Source organism: Aquarana catesbeiana, linkage group LG10 (genome assembly GCF_042186555.1).
Source record: "Aquarana catesbeiana isolate 2022-GZ linkage group LG10, ASM4218655v1, whole genome shotgun sequence".
Taxonomy (NCBI): Eukaryota; Metazoa; Chordata; class Amphibia; order Anura; family Ranidae; genus Aquarana; species Aquarana catesbeiana.
In genome coordinates this window covers 207950492-207966456 of record NC_133333.1, presented here as the reverse complement: position 1 = coordinate 207966456, position 15965 = coordinate 207950492, and the positions used below count along the sequence as shown (strand labels likewise).

Here is a 15965-nt window from a genome sequence, read left to right as displayed (position 1 = left end):
AGAGATGTATTGGGGTTGATTTACTAAAACTGGAGAGTGCAAAATCTGGTGCAGCTCTGCATAGAAACCAATCCACTTCCAACTTCAGCTTTTTTAATAAAACTTTAACAAACCTGAAAGCTGATTGGTTTCTATGCAGAGCTATGCCAGATTTTGGACTCTCCAGTTTTAGTAAATCAACTCCATTATGTGTTTATATAATTAAACACACACACTGTACAGTATATTTAGCGGTTTGCCTGGCATTCAGTTTTAATTTTACTTGCTAGTTTCTATTTTTATTCTCCTGTATCATAACACTCATCACCATATAACATCTGTCATTTAGAGCCCCTGTGTACACGCTACACGGATTTTGTGTGCAAGAACCGTCAGCAATGCTTGTTCCACGCCATGGTATGTGACGGAGAGACACAGTGTCGTGACGGGTCTGATGAGGATCCTGCATACGCTGGATGTTGTAAGTAAAATACAGTTCTGATCATTTCTCCACTGTGCTGTCAGTTAATCTGATGTAACGCAGAAGGCGGGCCTTCACAGGGCATCTGTGTTCGAAAAGTCGGAATGGCTGCTTTGTCAGCTTTACCTCTTCATAAAGATGTTCAGTTCTTTCCATGTTCTTCCTTTTTTTTTTTTTTTTTCCTTTCTAATTTGTGTTTCACCAAATTCTGTTCAACTCGCCTATGATAGAACAAGCCTAGAGCTAAGCAACAATAATGGTGAAAGATCTGAGAGATTAAACATATCAGAAAGTCTGCAGGAAAGTCTGCAGGAGCCGAATATGTACAGTCTTGACAAAATAAGGGAAAGGGGGGGAAATGTTTGAAACCTTTAAATACATTATAAAGAACTCATCCAGACAAGATGCAAAAGTTACTTAAATAAGGATTAAGCTTTCCTTATATTTATAAATCTTTATTACATTTTTTTAATCTCCATTTCCCTTGCAAATGTGCACCTGCTTTGTGCCTGTGCATTATATAAAAGAACACATCCATAGCATCCTATTAGACATCCATGTTCCTCCCTACTGGCCACTGGGTGTTGCAGACATTAGCTGTACAATCTACTAAACCGTTGCTTGATATACACTCTCAGACCTAGTTCTAGAATATATTTGCACAGCTAAAGTCTGCACTACCCAGCAGCAAGGAGGGAGGAACCTGCACTACTAAAGGGATTACTGGTGATGTGTCCTTTAGCTTAGGTTCAGAGCTTTGTCACATGTGGAAACTAATTTTCACCCGACTGTTGGACAATGAGGTACATGGACTACGTGACTGCAAGATAAGAGCCAAAAAAATGATTTGTGCTTAGTAAGGTTAAGTTTATGGAAGTTTATAATTATACTGCTCTTATACAATAAGTTGTTTTTGTGGGCTTACATACACTTTAAGGCTTAGACTAGTTCTGGAGAGCAGTATTTACAATATGAATCTAACATTAAAAACAGACACAACCCCAAACAGGTAGAACGTTCAGAACTAACCTCAGAAAGTATCATTTTAGTGCATGTGTTTGGGTGGGAGGCTGTAAGGAGAGATGGCTGAGCTGCAGTTTTTCCACCACCTGACTACCCCCCCCCCCCCCCCTTAAACTTCAATGGTGGCTGAACAGGGTTGCAATACCTTGTGACAGAAATGATACTCTGTCACGATCAGTGGGCTGTACTAATGCCAACCATGACCCATTACGGTGAATGGGACTGCACTGCAGCCATGAATCAAATGATAGGCTTGCTGTTGTAATATTCCTATTCAGAATCCCCAAGCATTCAGGAGGCAGCAGTATCCTAAATGGCTGACAACCACTTCTGTACCATTCACTGAAAATAATTTCCCCACGGATCGCGAGAGGTCCTTAGAGAAGTTGATGTTTGTAACAGATCTCCAGCACAAGTGGTAAGCCAGGCAATAAGTGAATTTAAGCTTATAAAGCCATCTAAAAGCCTCAAAAATATTTTTAAAAAAGGGTTAATCCTTAGAGGATTCTATAAAACAAATGTCCAGATTGGTTCTAATGTCTGCGAATGTGCAGAATTCTGTGGCTGAAATGCTGGTCACAAGAGTTTCTTTGCAAGAAACAGCTGGAACTGTTGCCCTTTGAGGGGGAAAGGCTGTTTGGAATATCCTTGGAAGTCTTCATTCAGAAGGTCACTATGGGTAAAGGTTCCGATAATGGCCCACAAATCATATTTAAATTCATGATAGTAATTAAAAAGTTGAATATAATACAATTCTATATAAAAATATCTTTTTTTTTTTTTTTTTTAACACTGTCATTTTTAGGTTTTGGCACCAAAATTTCCATTTTTGGTGGACGGCTAATATTTTCCAAGCTATTATTGATTGTTATCCACCATATTACCAGCATTCTTTGACCCAAACATTGTTGGGGTTTACATACACTTTCTAATTATTAGCAGTAAACGAACAATGAATCTTTCAGCAGGGTACAATGGATGCTTCAAAAGCCAGTTTCTGTCCTACCTTTGTAAACCTTTAATTTGTGTCTTCTCGCCTGCCAGCACGAGGTCCAGAATTTAAAGAGTTGTGATCCTCAGAGCTTCTCATGTCTGAATGGTGTCTGTATTAGCCTGGAGTGGAAGTGTGACGGGATGGACGACTGTGGGGACTATTCGGACGAAGCAAACTGCGGTAACTCTCCATACACCTCTTCAAATAGGCCTTTATTTAACCACTTCAATACCAGGCACTTTCACCCCCTTCCTGCCCAGGTCAATTTTCAGCTTTCGGCGCTGTCACACTTTGACAATTGTGCGGTCATGCAACACTGAACCCATATGAAATATGTATATTTTTTTTCATACAAATAGAGCTTTCTTTTGGTGGTATTTAATCACCATGTTTTTTATCTTTTTGCTAAATAAACGAAAAAAAGACAATTTTGAAAAAAAAAACTAAATTTTTTCTTCGTTTCTGTTATAAAATTTTGCAAATAAATTATCTTTCTTAATAAATTTGGGCCAAAGTGTATTCTGCTACATTTCTTTACTGAAAATAACCCAAATCCGTGTATATTATTTAGTCTATGGGAAAGTTAGTCCATGAACTGTGGCATATAAATCTGAAAATTGATCAGTCCTGATGTACCAAAAGCCTATCATTTCTTGAGGCCCGAAAATGCCAGGACAGTACAAATGTCCACAAATGTCCTCTTATTGGAAAGTAGACATTGCAAGGTATGGCAAAGATGTAATTTTTGTCACCATTGTTTGTAAAATTAGGAAATTTTAGTTTTTTTCACAATATTTTTTCTTGTATGGCGGTGTTTAGGGACACTGGTGACAGTATGTTAAAAAAAACACAACCTTTTCTCTTTTTACTTTTTTTATGTATTTATTTTTTTAGCACACTGTGACCAGAGCAATAGTGTTACCATGTGGAAGTGATCCGGATTTTTTTTTTTTTTTTAACACATAATTGCTTATACCAGTGAATTTCACTGTTATAAGCAACCATTTTTACTGAATGAAATAGATTCAGAATAGATGGTACAAGTGGGTTGTCAATGGCCCTGTCTGTGCCATGTGATCACTGTGACCAATCGGAGATCAAAACAATGAATGGCATGAATCAAAGCCATTCATTGTGTACAACTGTCATGTGATCTGCTGTAACTGATCATTGATCACATGGTACCGGCTGCTGGTACACTGATCGAAATCCACCAGACACAGTGGATGACAGTTTGCGCTGAAGCCCGGCCTGTGGCGCGTTTCGGGAAGACATATGACGTCTACCTGGAATGACGAATGTCCCGGCCACCATTTGACTATAGGCCGGGCGGGAACTAGATAAACAATGTTACCACAACATTTCATATTCCTGTTGTGTCTGTTGTACCATGTACTTGTGTTAAAAAGTATCCTGTTCTCTTTGTATTGCTTCCTTTGTGTGATCCTGCCAGTCCCCCCATTTTCCTATTTAAAAACTGACCATGCTGGGCATGAGAACACATTCTTCCCAGCATGCCTGTTCTCAAATGGCCAAGATTTGTGCTGACACGCCTTTCGTCTTTCACTATCCTGTGTTGCAGTGGAATGTGGATAATATGGGAAAATATAATAATAATGTTGCACATGTGTTGGGTTCTGTTATGGATAAACTCTGCAGCCTCTCATGGACATCCTGTTTCCCATTGTCTACTCCAGAGAACCCTACAGATACCCCTGCCTGCGCCCGCCTCTACCAGTTCCAGTGTGAGAACAGGCACTGTATTCCTACACGATGGAAATGTGACGGGGAGGACGACTGTGGGGACTGGTCAGATGAGAAGGACTGCGGGGGTAAGTGTTGTCCGGTGCCTCCGATTTTAGCAAAAACTGAAAGATTTTGGAACAGGGGGAGCCGCAGCACCCCACAGAGGGGTGGGAAAACATAGGTGGCTGGGTACTCTGCCACAAAGACTGCTGTTCCCGAGGCCTGGAGACAGCTAGTTACTCATCCTGATACAGAGGGGAACAGAAGAATCGCATGCACCCCCACCACCACCACCATTTTTTTTAAATAATCACATTTTGTTTCTTTGCCGCCTGAAATGAAGACCGTTTTTTATCCAGCTGTATTTAATAGTGCAAGTTATAACATCCAAGTGAAAGCAATAACACCAACATGCCAGAATAAAAAAATCAAAACCAGATTTACTGAGTTGGAAAATGGACCACCACCTTTTGCTTTATTTACAGCCTTCAGGATATTACCACCTCCATGCTTTACTGTAGGAATGGTGTTATTTGGATGGTGAGCTGTGTTGGATTTCCACCAGACATTGTTTGGTGTTGAGGCCAAATAATTTAATTTTAGTCTCATCTGACCACATTATATGCACCTTGAAGATTCTAAGGCCATATGGAAAAAGGTGAGATGGTCAGATGAGACAAAAATTGTATTTGGCTTCAACACCAAACGATATGTCTGGCGGAAATCCAATACAGCTCACCATCCAAATAACACCATTCCTAAAGTAAAGTATGGAGGTGGTAATATCCTGTTATGGGGGGTTTCTCTGCCGCAGGGACTGGAGCACTAGTCAGGATAGAGGGAAAAATGGATGGGTCAAAATACCGTCAAATTCTTGAGTAAAATCTGCTCCCCTCTGCCGGAAAGTTGTCAACGGGAAGAAGGTTTACCTTCCAACATGACAATGACCCAAAGCACACAGCGAAAATGACCACACAGTGATTGAAGGAGAAAAAGATGAATGTCCTTGCATGGCCTAGTCAGAGCCCAGACCTAAACCTCATTGAAAATCTGTGGAATGACTTGAAGACTGCAGTCCACAAACGGTCACTATCAAATTGAACTGAACTTGAGCAATTCTGCAAAGAGTGGGCAAATAATGCAATGTCTAGATGTGCAAAGTTAGTAGAGACATATCCCAACAGACTAAAGGCTGGAATTCCTTTTTTCAACTGTTATTTCTGTTTTTGATTTTTTTTTTTTAAACATTTTTTTCCCTGACATGCTGGTGTTATACCGTTTAGATTGATGTTATAAGTTGCACTAGTAAACACAGCTGGATAAAACAAACGGTGTCTGCTTTAATTTCAGGCAGCAAAATGTAATTATTTAAAAAAAAGGGGCGGGGGTGATTCTTTTCTATACCCACTGTGTGTATGTATATGTGTATATATATATATATATATATATATATATATATATATATATATATATATATATTATATATATATATATATATATATATATATATATATATATATATATATATATATATATATATATATATATATATATACTCTGAATTTGCTCTCTTTTTCATGTAACGTCCTATAGGTTTCCAGGGCAGCATTACTAAATTTTGTCTTTCTTTTACTTTTCACTCATGCTTTCACCTTACACTGTGTTAATTGTATTCTTCCAAAGATTTTTCATCATGCAGAAGCACCACATTCCATCCACATACAAACGTATAAGTATCTGTATATCTTGATGTGTAAATGTTTTGTGTTTTTTTATAGAGAGTATTCCACAGACCACTGTGAGACCTTCCACGTGTCCTGCCAACCATTTCCGCTGCGACAATGGGGTCTGATCATGAACACCTGGATGTGTGATGGCTACAAGGATTGTATCCATGGCTCTGATGAGGAAGGTTGCCCCACAAATGGTATAATTTCTATTAATGAAGTAATGTAATCATAATGTGTATGATTGTCTTTAAATACAATTAAGAAAATCAAGCAAATTTTCAAAGAAGAACTTTTCTTTTCTCCGTTCAGTCCAGACTCTGCTCTATAGTAGACCAAGTTAAATTCAGAAACTTGCACTGCTTGCATTTAAAAAGAAAATAATTTTAATGAAATTTAATGAATGCAGATCTGCATTTTTATTTGTCTCTCTTATATCGGCTATGCAATCAGATTTAATTTGTTGCCCTTCTTCTGCTGTTGCTTTTCTTCCCTCCCCATCCATTCCAGTTAAGGGTTACAACCACCAACATTCTGACACCATGAAAAGAATTGCCCATCCAAACCTGGTTTCTGGTGTCTGTGGGCTGCAAATAATGTAGTCTGGTGCAGGTTTTAAGTGGAGTACTACAGAAATAGGTGCAGCCAGATTCCATCCAGTGTTTTCTATGCCCACTTTTCAGCATGGCAATTCTCTAATAGACATGGCATGAAACCTCACAGGAAGCTGCAGGAAAATGTTAATTTTCAGGCATCACAAAGAAAATGGTTTGGGTTGGGCTGAGGGGGGTGCTTCTGTTGGTTCTAGAATTCTGCTTGTTGATCTCTTAATAACGTATATGTAATATCAAGGCTGATGTATATCCTTGCTCCATCAAATAGTGAACTCCACAGTACCCACCACCACATCATACGGCCGTTGCAACCTCTTTGAGTTTGAGTGCCAGAAGTCAAAGTACTGTATACCCAAGTAGAAGCAATGTGACGGCTTCAGAGATTGCCAAGATGGAACAGATGAGCTTCGCTGCCGTAAGTCTCCCACCACTGCATGAACCCGCAGCCTCAAAGTGTACTTGTCATTTGTGGACTTGTTGCTATGTTTTTGAACAAAATCAGAATATTGGTTGCCTTTTTTGGGGAGTTTATTGTAAGCCACACTGCTCCACCATGGTGCCTCTATAGTTCTGTACTAATCTCTGAGTACCAGAACTTGGAAGTATATAGCAATGGTGAAAATGCGGCTTTCCCCATTAATAGCACATGATAAATTCCTGCTTAGCAGTGCTACATGACAGCTGTGCCTTGCTGATCATCTTGTCTCACTGCAAGGGTCTCCATGGTTGAGAAGAGTGCTTCCTGCAGCCTTTAATGACAGGAAGCACCCACAGTAACCATCCTTGCCCTAAGACTTTGGTTTGAGCAACTTTTTTTGTAATTCATGGAAATAATTTTAAAGGTACTTTCTCTTCTGTTCATTGAAGGACACAGCTGGATATTTAGGACCTGATATTAAGCCACCTGCAGAACTGGGATACTAGGTGCAGCAACACAAGAAGTCCCCCTAGGGTTGCCCCTGCTGGTGGCCAAACCTCCCATCTGCAACTCACAACTAGCCTAGCTCTTAAGAGTTAGGTCAAAAAAAGCCAAGGAAAATTCCCAGGAAAATTCTAAGCTCTACTTACCAACTAGCCTGCGACCAACCAAATTGACCTGTCTAAGAGTATGCATTAAAAACAGAGCCTCTTAAAAGTTAGAGGTAGGGACCACAAGTAACAGAGTGCCTTGATGGGGATTAAAGCTTACGCATGTATTTGAAAATGTGTGCAGACTAAACCCCTGTTTTTAATGCGTACTGTTAGACAGGTCAGTGTGGTTGGTTGCAGGCTGGTCGGTAATTAGAGATTGGAATTTTCCTTGGCCTTTTTTTAACATATGTTGCCCTCCAATGCTCCTTGCTGCAAAGGCCAATTATAGGTAGGGGCAGTGGCTAACTTTTTGTTCTTGGGAATTGGGACCTAGAAATTTTTGCTGCTTATTTCCAGGTTTTTTATTTTTTTATTTCCATCTATGGATTTTTGTTTTCATTCTCCTGCGGCGCAACAGCTGGAGGCCCCAGGTTGCCTACCCCTGGAACTGTACCTTTTTAATTAATGTGAAGTTTGCATGACAGTCCACTTAAGACTGATCCATTCAGCAACTCGTGCTGATATTCCATAAGTCTAAAGTAGCCAATAGATGCTTTTGGGTGATAAGGGGACAAAGAGGGGTGGCTCGTAGGGCCTTGGAAATTCATACTGGGTATTTAGGCAACAATTAATAATCAACTATAGATTTTTCATATAATCTTTTGCTCAAAAAAAAAAAAAAAAAAATAGCACATACCTTTTCAATTAGTGGTTGGCTAATGCAGTCAATAAAAGCAATCATTAAATCAAACAATTGTGATGCTACTTGTGTGGCCAACATTACACCTTCTGTGCATCTGTGATCACTCTAACACTTTTCCTTTCTCATCATCTGGAGAAAGCATTTATGTGTGTATTGTCAATAGACAGGTAAGCAGAGATTTCATATGAGACCAGTGTGTATTGGGTCAAAGGACACAGAGGCAAAAAGGACATCATAAAAGGCCTGTGTTTTTTATGTTGGCTGTCGATGTGTATGTGTGTGATTTTGGTTAAGCTGCAGGGTGTGTGTGTGTGAATGTGTTAGGTCAAGGTGCACAGAGGACGTCATATGGGGCCAGTGTGTGTGTGTGTGTGTGTGTGTGTTGTGTCAAGGTACAGGGAAGCAGAGAGGACGACATATTGGACTAGAGTATGTGTACGATGGGTCAAGATACAGGAAGGCAGGGAGGGTGTTCTATGGGGCTAGCATGGCATGCTGGGCAAAGGTACAGGAAGGCAGTGAGGACATTCTCTGGAAACAGTATGTGCGGTCAAAGGACAGGGAGGCAGAGAGGACATGCTCTGGGGACAGTGTGTGCGGTCAAAGGACAAGGAGGCAGAGAACATCCTCTAGGGACAGAGTGTGTGATAAAAGGACAAGGAGAGGTACAGAGGACATAATTTTGGGACCAGTGTGTGTTGTCGAGAGGGAGGGTGTCATCTGGAGTGTATGTCAGCAAGAATCTGGAAGGGAGAAAGGTGTGCCGCTACATTTTCTTAATTACGTAATTTTTATTGGCAGCCACTCACAGACCTTCTGCCTGCATTAACGGGACACTGTGTGAAGACGGCGAGGCCTGCTTACCTCTGTCCGACCGCTGTGACAGCTTCCTAAACTGTTCTGATAGTAGCGATGAAAATAACTGTGCCGGTATGCAGATGTTCCTTTTCTCTTCATTAGTTGCAGGCGGTCGTGGGGTGAAGAGACAAAATGGCTGACCTTGCATTTCTCCTGTACAGATGACAGCGTAGTATACAAGGTACAGAACCTACAGTGGACGGCTGATTTCACTGGAAACATAACCCTAACCTGGGCTCGACCAAAGAAGATGCCTCTGGCATCCTGCGTTTATTCTGTCTCTTACAGGTAATACAGGCAAGAAAGCTTGCAAAGTCTAACTAGCAAGGCTGGATAGTAATGGCCGAAGAATAGCTTGAGTGGTGATTGGGAGTATATAGAATGGATTAAATGTACAGCACAGCATATTGAGGAATAGGATGTTTAGCACAGTGAATTGAGTGAAGGAGTGTGTAGTATAGTGAAAAGATTGTACAGGACAGTATGAAGAGTACAGTTCTTTTGGTGTATGCAAAACTATGAGATGCAGAGTATAGAAGATGCAGCAAAGTGAAGATTTGTGGAGTATGAAGACTGTAATAGGAGAAGTGAGGGGATTGGTCTAAGGAAGTCCATAAGAAGTAAAAGAAGGCCTTAGAACAGGGGTCTCAAACTGGTGGCCCTCCAGCTGTTGCAAAACTACAAGTCCCATCATGTCTCTGCCTGTGGGAGTCATGCTTGTATCTGTCAGCCTTGCAATGCCTCGTGGTGACTTGTAGTTTCGCAACAGCTGGAGGGCCTCCAGTTTGAGATCCCTGCCTTAGAAGATTGTGGCCACCAGACAACGCCAATTACTGAAAGTTTGGTTTCGACTAGACTGGCATCTTAAGAGAGCTTTCTTTCTTACTCCAAGATTGCGATGTATGCTGCAAGTTAGCCAGTCATTGATCAGTTTTATCTATTTCAGTTTTTCGCTTTTCTATCTGCAGGGTTATAGGGGAGAGTACATGGAAGACGGTGGACACACACAGCAACAAGACAGCCTTTGTGTTAAAGATCCTGAAGCCGGACACTACCTATCAGGTCAAAGTACAAGTACAGTGCCTGCGCAAAATACACAACAGCTACGACTTCATTACCCTAAGGACTCCTGAAGGGTGTAAGTACACACAGTGAACACCATAAACGCTATTAACTAAGTATTGGCAGCCACCTCCACATTGTCTTATTGATGTCAGAGCTGAGCAGATAGAACAACTGCCAGCGAGTTGATAATCTCATGCTATCAATGGATTAAAAATGTATTAAGCCCACTTTTAATTTAGGCTAATTTTTCTTTTGCAGCAGAATGTGATTTTTTTTATTTATTTATTTTTTTTGTAATGTAGTCCCTGATGCACCTCAGCACCTCAACCTTGTGTTGAATAAAAATATTCCATTCACCATCACTGGCTGCTGGTCTCCCCCTGCAAACACTCATGGGCTCATCCAAGAGTATGTGGTAAGTACTTATATGAACAGAACTATCTTTGTAGAGAACTAAAGTGGGGTGGGAGGGCATGATTGTCTCAGTCTTTACTGACAACTGCAGAGCTGTAGGATGTTAGGAGAGCTCTGAGCAGAGTTGAGAAGTTGCATCTGAATACCATAAAATGCCATTTTTATTTTTGCATTCATTAAATATATGACCATGTTCACGTGGTGTTTGCAATGCCTGCATCCCAAGAAGAAATAGAGTGCCTTGAAAAAGTATGCATACCTCCTTGAAGTTTTACACATTTTGTCATGTTACAACCAAAAACTTAACTATTTTATTGTAATTTCATGTGATAGACCAACACAAAGTGGCACATAATTGTGATGTGAAAAGAAAATGATAAATGGTTTTCAAAAATGTTTACAAATATGTGAAAAGTGTGGCCTGCATTTGTATTCAGCCCCGCTGAGTCAATACTTTGTAGAACCTCCTTTCGCTGCAATTACAGCTGCAAGTCTTTTTGGGGATGTCTCTACCAGCTTTGCACATCTAGAGTGAAATTTTTGCCCATTCTTCTTTGCAAAATAGCTCAAGCTCTGTCAGATTGGATGGAGAGCGTCTGTGAACAGCAATTTTAAGTCTCGCCACAGATTCAATTGGATTTAGGTCTAGACTTTGACTGGGCCATTCTAACACATGAATATGCTTTTGATCTAAATCATTCCATTGTAGCTCTGGCTGTATTTTTAGGGTCGTCATGCTGGAAGGTGTTCACCCCTCTGCCCCAGTCAAGTCTTTTTTTGCAGACCCTAACAGGATTTCTTCTCAGATTGCTCTGTATTTGTCTCCTACCATCTTTTCATCAACTCTGACCAACTTCCCTGTCCCTGCTGAAGAAAGGCATCCTCACAACACGATGCTGCCACCACCATGTTTCACGGTGGGGATGGTGTGTTCAGGGTGATGTGCAGTGTTCGTTTTCTGCCACACATAACGTTTTGCTTTTAGGCCAAAATTCAATTTTGGTCCCATCTGACCAGAGCACCTTCTTCCACATGTTTGCTGTGTCCCCCACATGGCTTCTCACAAACTGCAAACGGGACTTCTTATGGCTTTCTTTCATTAATGGTTTTCTTCTTGCCACTCTTCCATAAAGGCCAGATTTGTGGAGTGCACAACTAATAATTGTCCTGTGGACAGATTCTCCCCCCATTGAGCTGTGGATCTTTGCAGCTCCTCCAGAATTACCATGGGCCTCTTGGCTGCTTCTCTGATTAATGCTCTCCTTGCCCGGCCTGTCAGTTTAGGTGGATGATCATGTCTTGGTAGGTTTGCAGTTGTGCCATACTCTTACCATTTTTGGATGACGGATTGAACAGTGCTCCGAGAGATTTTCAAAGCTTGGGATATTTTTTTAAAACCTAACGCTGCTTTAAACTTTTCCACAACTTTATCCCTGACCTGTCTGGTGTGTTCCTTGGCCTTCATGAAGCTGTTTGAGGGCTTCAGAGAACAGCTGTATTTATACTGAGATTATAATTACTATTTACTAATTAGGTGACTTCTGAAGGCAATTGTTTCCACATCCTGGCGGGCTCTGCACGTGGGCTGTGCGAACACGCCAGAGCGCATCCTTAATAAATGCTGCAATATGTTTACTCTCATCTATTGAGGGACACAGAATTAGACAAAACAATTGGGTTATACTGCCAGCTACAAGATTATTGGTCACTAGAAAAGTTTTTAGTTTTGGGGCCTCAGCCTTCCTTCTTACCTAAAGTGACCAACTTTTCCAATTGTCTGTTGAGGGACACAGGAATTTAGGAACAGTTGGGTTATACTGCCACCTAAAGGAGGTTGGTACACTGGCAAACAAAGTTTTAAGACCTCCTCATAAAACCCCGCTCTGCCCAACATGCCATCGTTTTTTGCTAGTGTTCTAAGAGGTTGGATGCTTCCCCATTAAAGCTGTTTAACCAGTTGCCGACCGCCGCACGACTATATACGTCGACAGAGCGGCACGAGCAGGCAAAAGGACGTATATGTACGTCCTTGCCTGCCCGCGGGTGGGGGGTCCGATCGGACCCCCCCCCGGTGCCTGCGGCGGTCGGCAAATCTCCCCCGGCGATCGGAGGTGAGGGGGAGGCCATCCATTCGTGGCCCCCCCTCGCGATCGCTCTCAGCCAATGGGATCATTTCCCTGCCTCTGTATTGTACACAGAGGCAGAGGAAATGATGTCATCTCTCCTCGGCTCTGTATTTTCCGTTCCGGGCCGAGGAGAGAAGACTGCAATGTAAGTGCACCAACACACTACACACAGTAGAACATGCCAGGCACACTAAACACCCCGATCCCCCCCCCGATCGCCCCCCGATCCCCCCCCAATCACCCCCCCGTCACAAACTGACACCAAGCAGGTTTTTTTTTTTTTTTTTCTGATTACTGTATTGGTGTCAGTTTGTGACAGTTACAGTGTCAGGGCAGTGAGTGTTAGGCCCCCTGTAGGTCTAGGGTACCCCCCTAACCCCCCCTAATAAAGTTTTAACCCCTTGATCACCCCCTGTCACCAGTGTCGCTAAGCGATCATTTTTCTGATCGCTGTATTAGTGTCGCTGGTGACGCTAGTTAGGGACGTAAATATTTAGGTTCGCCGTCAGCGTTTTATAGCGACAGGGACCCCCATATACTACCTAATAAATGTTTTAACCCCTTGATTGCCCCCTAGTTAACCCTTTCACCACTGATCACTGTATAACAGTTACGGGTGACGCTGGTTAGTTTGTTTATTTTTTATAGTGTCAGGGCACCCGCCGTTTATTACCGAATAAAGATTTAGCCCCCTGTTCACCCGACGGTGATATGCGTCGCCCCAGGCAGCGTCAGATTAGCGCCAGTACCGCTAACACCCACGCACGCAGCATACGCCTCCCTTAGTGGTATAGTATCTGTACAGATCAATATCTGATCCGATCAGATCTATACTGGCGTCCCCAGCAGTTTAGGGTTCCCAAAAACACAGTGTTAGCGGGATCAGCCCAGATACCTGCTAGTACCTGCATTTTGCCCCTCCGCCCAGCTCGGCCCAGCCCACCCAAGTGCAGTATCGATCGATCACTGTCACTTACAAAACACTAAACGCATAACTGCAGCGTTCGCAGAGTCAGGCCTGATCCCTGCGATCGCTAACAGTTTTTTTGGTAGCATTTTGGTGAAATGGCAAGCACCAGCCCCAGGCAGCGTCAGGTTAGTCCCAGTACCGCTAACACCCACGCACCGTACACCTCCCTTAGTGGTATAGTATCTGAACGCATCAATATCTCATCCGATCAGATCTATACTAGCGTCCCCAGCAGTTTAGGGTTCCCAAAAACGCAGTGTTAGCGGGATCAACCCAGATACCTGCTAGCAACTGCGTTTTACCCCTCCGCCCGGCCCAGCCCAGCCCACCCAAGTGCAGTATCGATCGATCACTGTCACTTACAAAACACTAAACGCATAACTGCAGCGTTCGCAGAGTCAGGCCTGATCCCTGCGATCGCTAACAGTTTTTTTTGTAGCGTTTTGGTGAACTGGCAAGCACCAGCCCCAGGCAGCGTCAGGTTAGTGCCAGTAGCGCTAACACCCACGCACGCACCGTACACCTCCCTTAGTGGTATAGTATCTGAACTGATCAATATCTGATCCGATCAGATCTATACTGGCGTCCCCAGCAGTTTAGGGTTCCCAAAAACGCAGTGTTAGCGGGATCAGCCCAGATACCTGCTAGCACCTGCGTTTTGCCCCTCCGCCCGGCCCAGCCCAGCCCACCCAAGTGCAGTATCGATCGATCACTGTCACTTACAAAACACTAAATGCATAACTGCAGCGTTCGCAGAGTCAGGCCTGATCCCTGCGATCGTTAACAGTTTTTTTGGTAGCGTTTTGGTGAACTGGCAAGCGCCAGCGGCCTAGTACACCCCGGTCGTAGTCAAACCAGCACTGCAGTAACACTTGGTGACGTGGCGAGTCCCATAAGTGCAGTTCAAGCTGGTGAGGTGGCAAGCACAAATAGTGTCCCGCTGCCACCAAGAAGACAAACACAGGCCCGTCGTGCCCATAGTGCCCTTCCTGCTGCATTCGCCAATCCTAATTGGGAACCCACCACTTCTGCAGCGCCCGTACTTCCCCCATTCACATCCCCAACCAAATGCAGTTGGCTGCATGAGAGGCATTTTTATGTCCTCCCGAGTACCCCTACCCAACGAACCCCCCCAAAAAAGATGTTGTGTCTGCAGCAAGCGCGGATATAGGCGTGACACCCGCTATTATTGTCCCTCCTGTCCTGACAATCCTGGTCTTTGCATTGGTGAATGTTTTGAACGCTACCATTCACTAGTTGAGTATTAGCGTAGGGTACAGCATTGCACAGACTAGGACACACTTTCACAGGGTCTCCCAAGATGCCATCGCATTTTGAGAGACCCGAACCTGGAACCGGTTACAGTTATAAAAGTTACAGTTACAAAAAAAGTGTAAAAAAAAAAAAAAAAAACACAAACAAAAATATAAAATAAAAAATAATAGTTGTCGTTTTATTGTTCTCTCTCTATTCTCTCTCTCTCTATTCTCTCTATTGTTCTGCTCTTTTTTACTGTATTCTATTCTGCAATGTTTTATTGTTATTATGTTTTATCATGTTTGCTTTTCAGGTCTGCAATTTTTTATACTTTACCGTTTACTGTGCTTTATTGTTAACCATATTTTTGTCTTCAGGTACAGCATTCACGACTTTGAGTGGTTATACCAGAATGATGCTTGCAGGTTTAGGTATCATCTTGGTATCATTCTTTTCAGCCAGCGGTCGGCTTTCATATAAAAGCAATCCTAACGGCTAATTAGCCTCTAGACTGCTTTTACAAGCAGTGGGAGAGAATGCCCCCCCCCCCACCGTCTTCCGTGTTTTTCTCTGGCTCTCCTGTCTCAACAGGGAACCTGAGAATGCAGCCGGTGATTCAGCCAGCTGACCATAGAGCTGATCAGAGACCAGAGTGGCTCCAAACATCTCTATGGCCTAAGAAACCGGAAGCTACGAGCATTTTATGACTTAGATTTCGCCGGATGTAAATAGCGCCATAGGGAAATTGGGAAAGCATTTTATCATACCGATCTTGGTGTGGTCAGATGCTTTGAGGGCAGAGGAGAAATCTAGGGTCTAATAGACCCCAATTTTTTCAAAAAAGAGTACCTGTCACTACCTATTGCTATCATAGGGGATATTTACATTCCCTGAGATAACAATAAAAATGATTAAAAAAAAAAAAAATGAAAGGAAC

At 42.5% G+C, this 15965-nt stretch overlaps 1 pseudogene; it reads left to right on the top strand.

The window, feature by feature from the left end:
• Positions 1-2029: 2029 nt before the first annotated feature.
• LOC141109879 (sortilin-related receptor-like) overlaps positions 2030-15965 on the top strand; it is a 58456-nt pseudogene continuing 44520 nt past the window's right edge.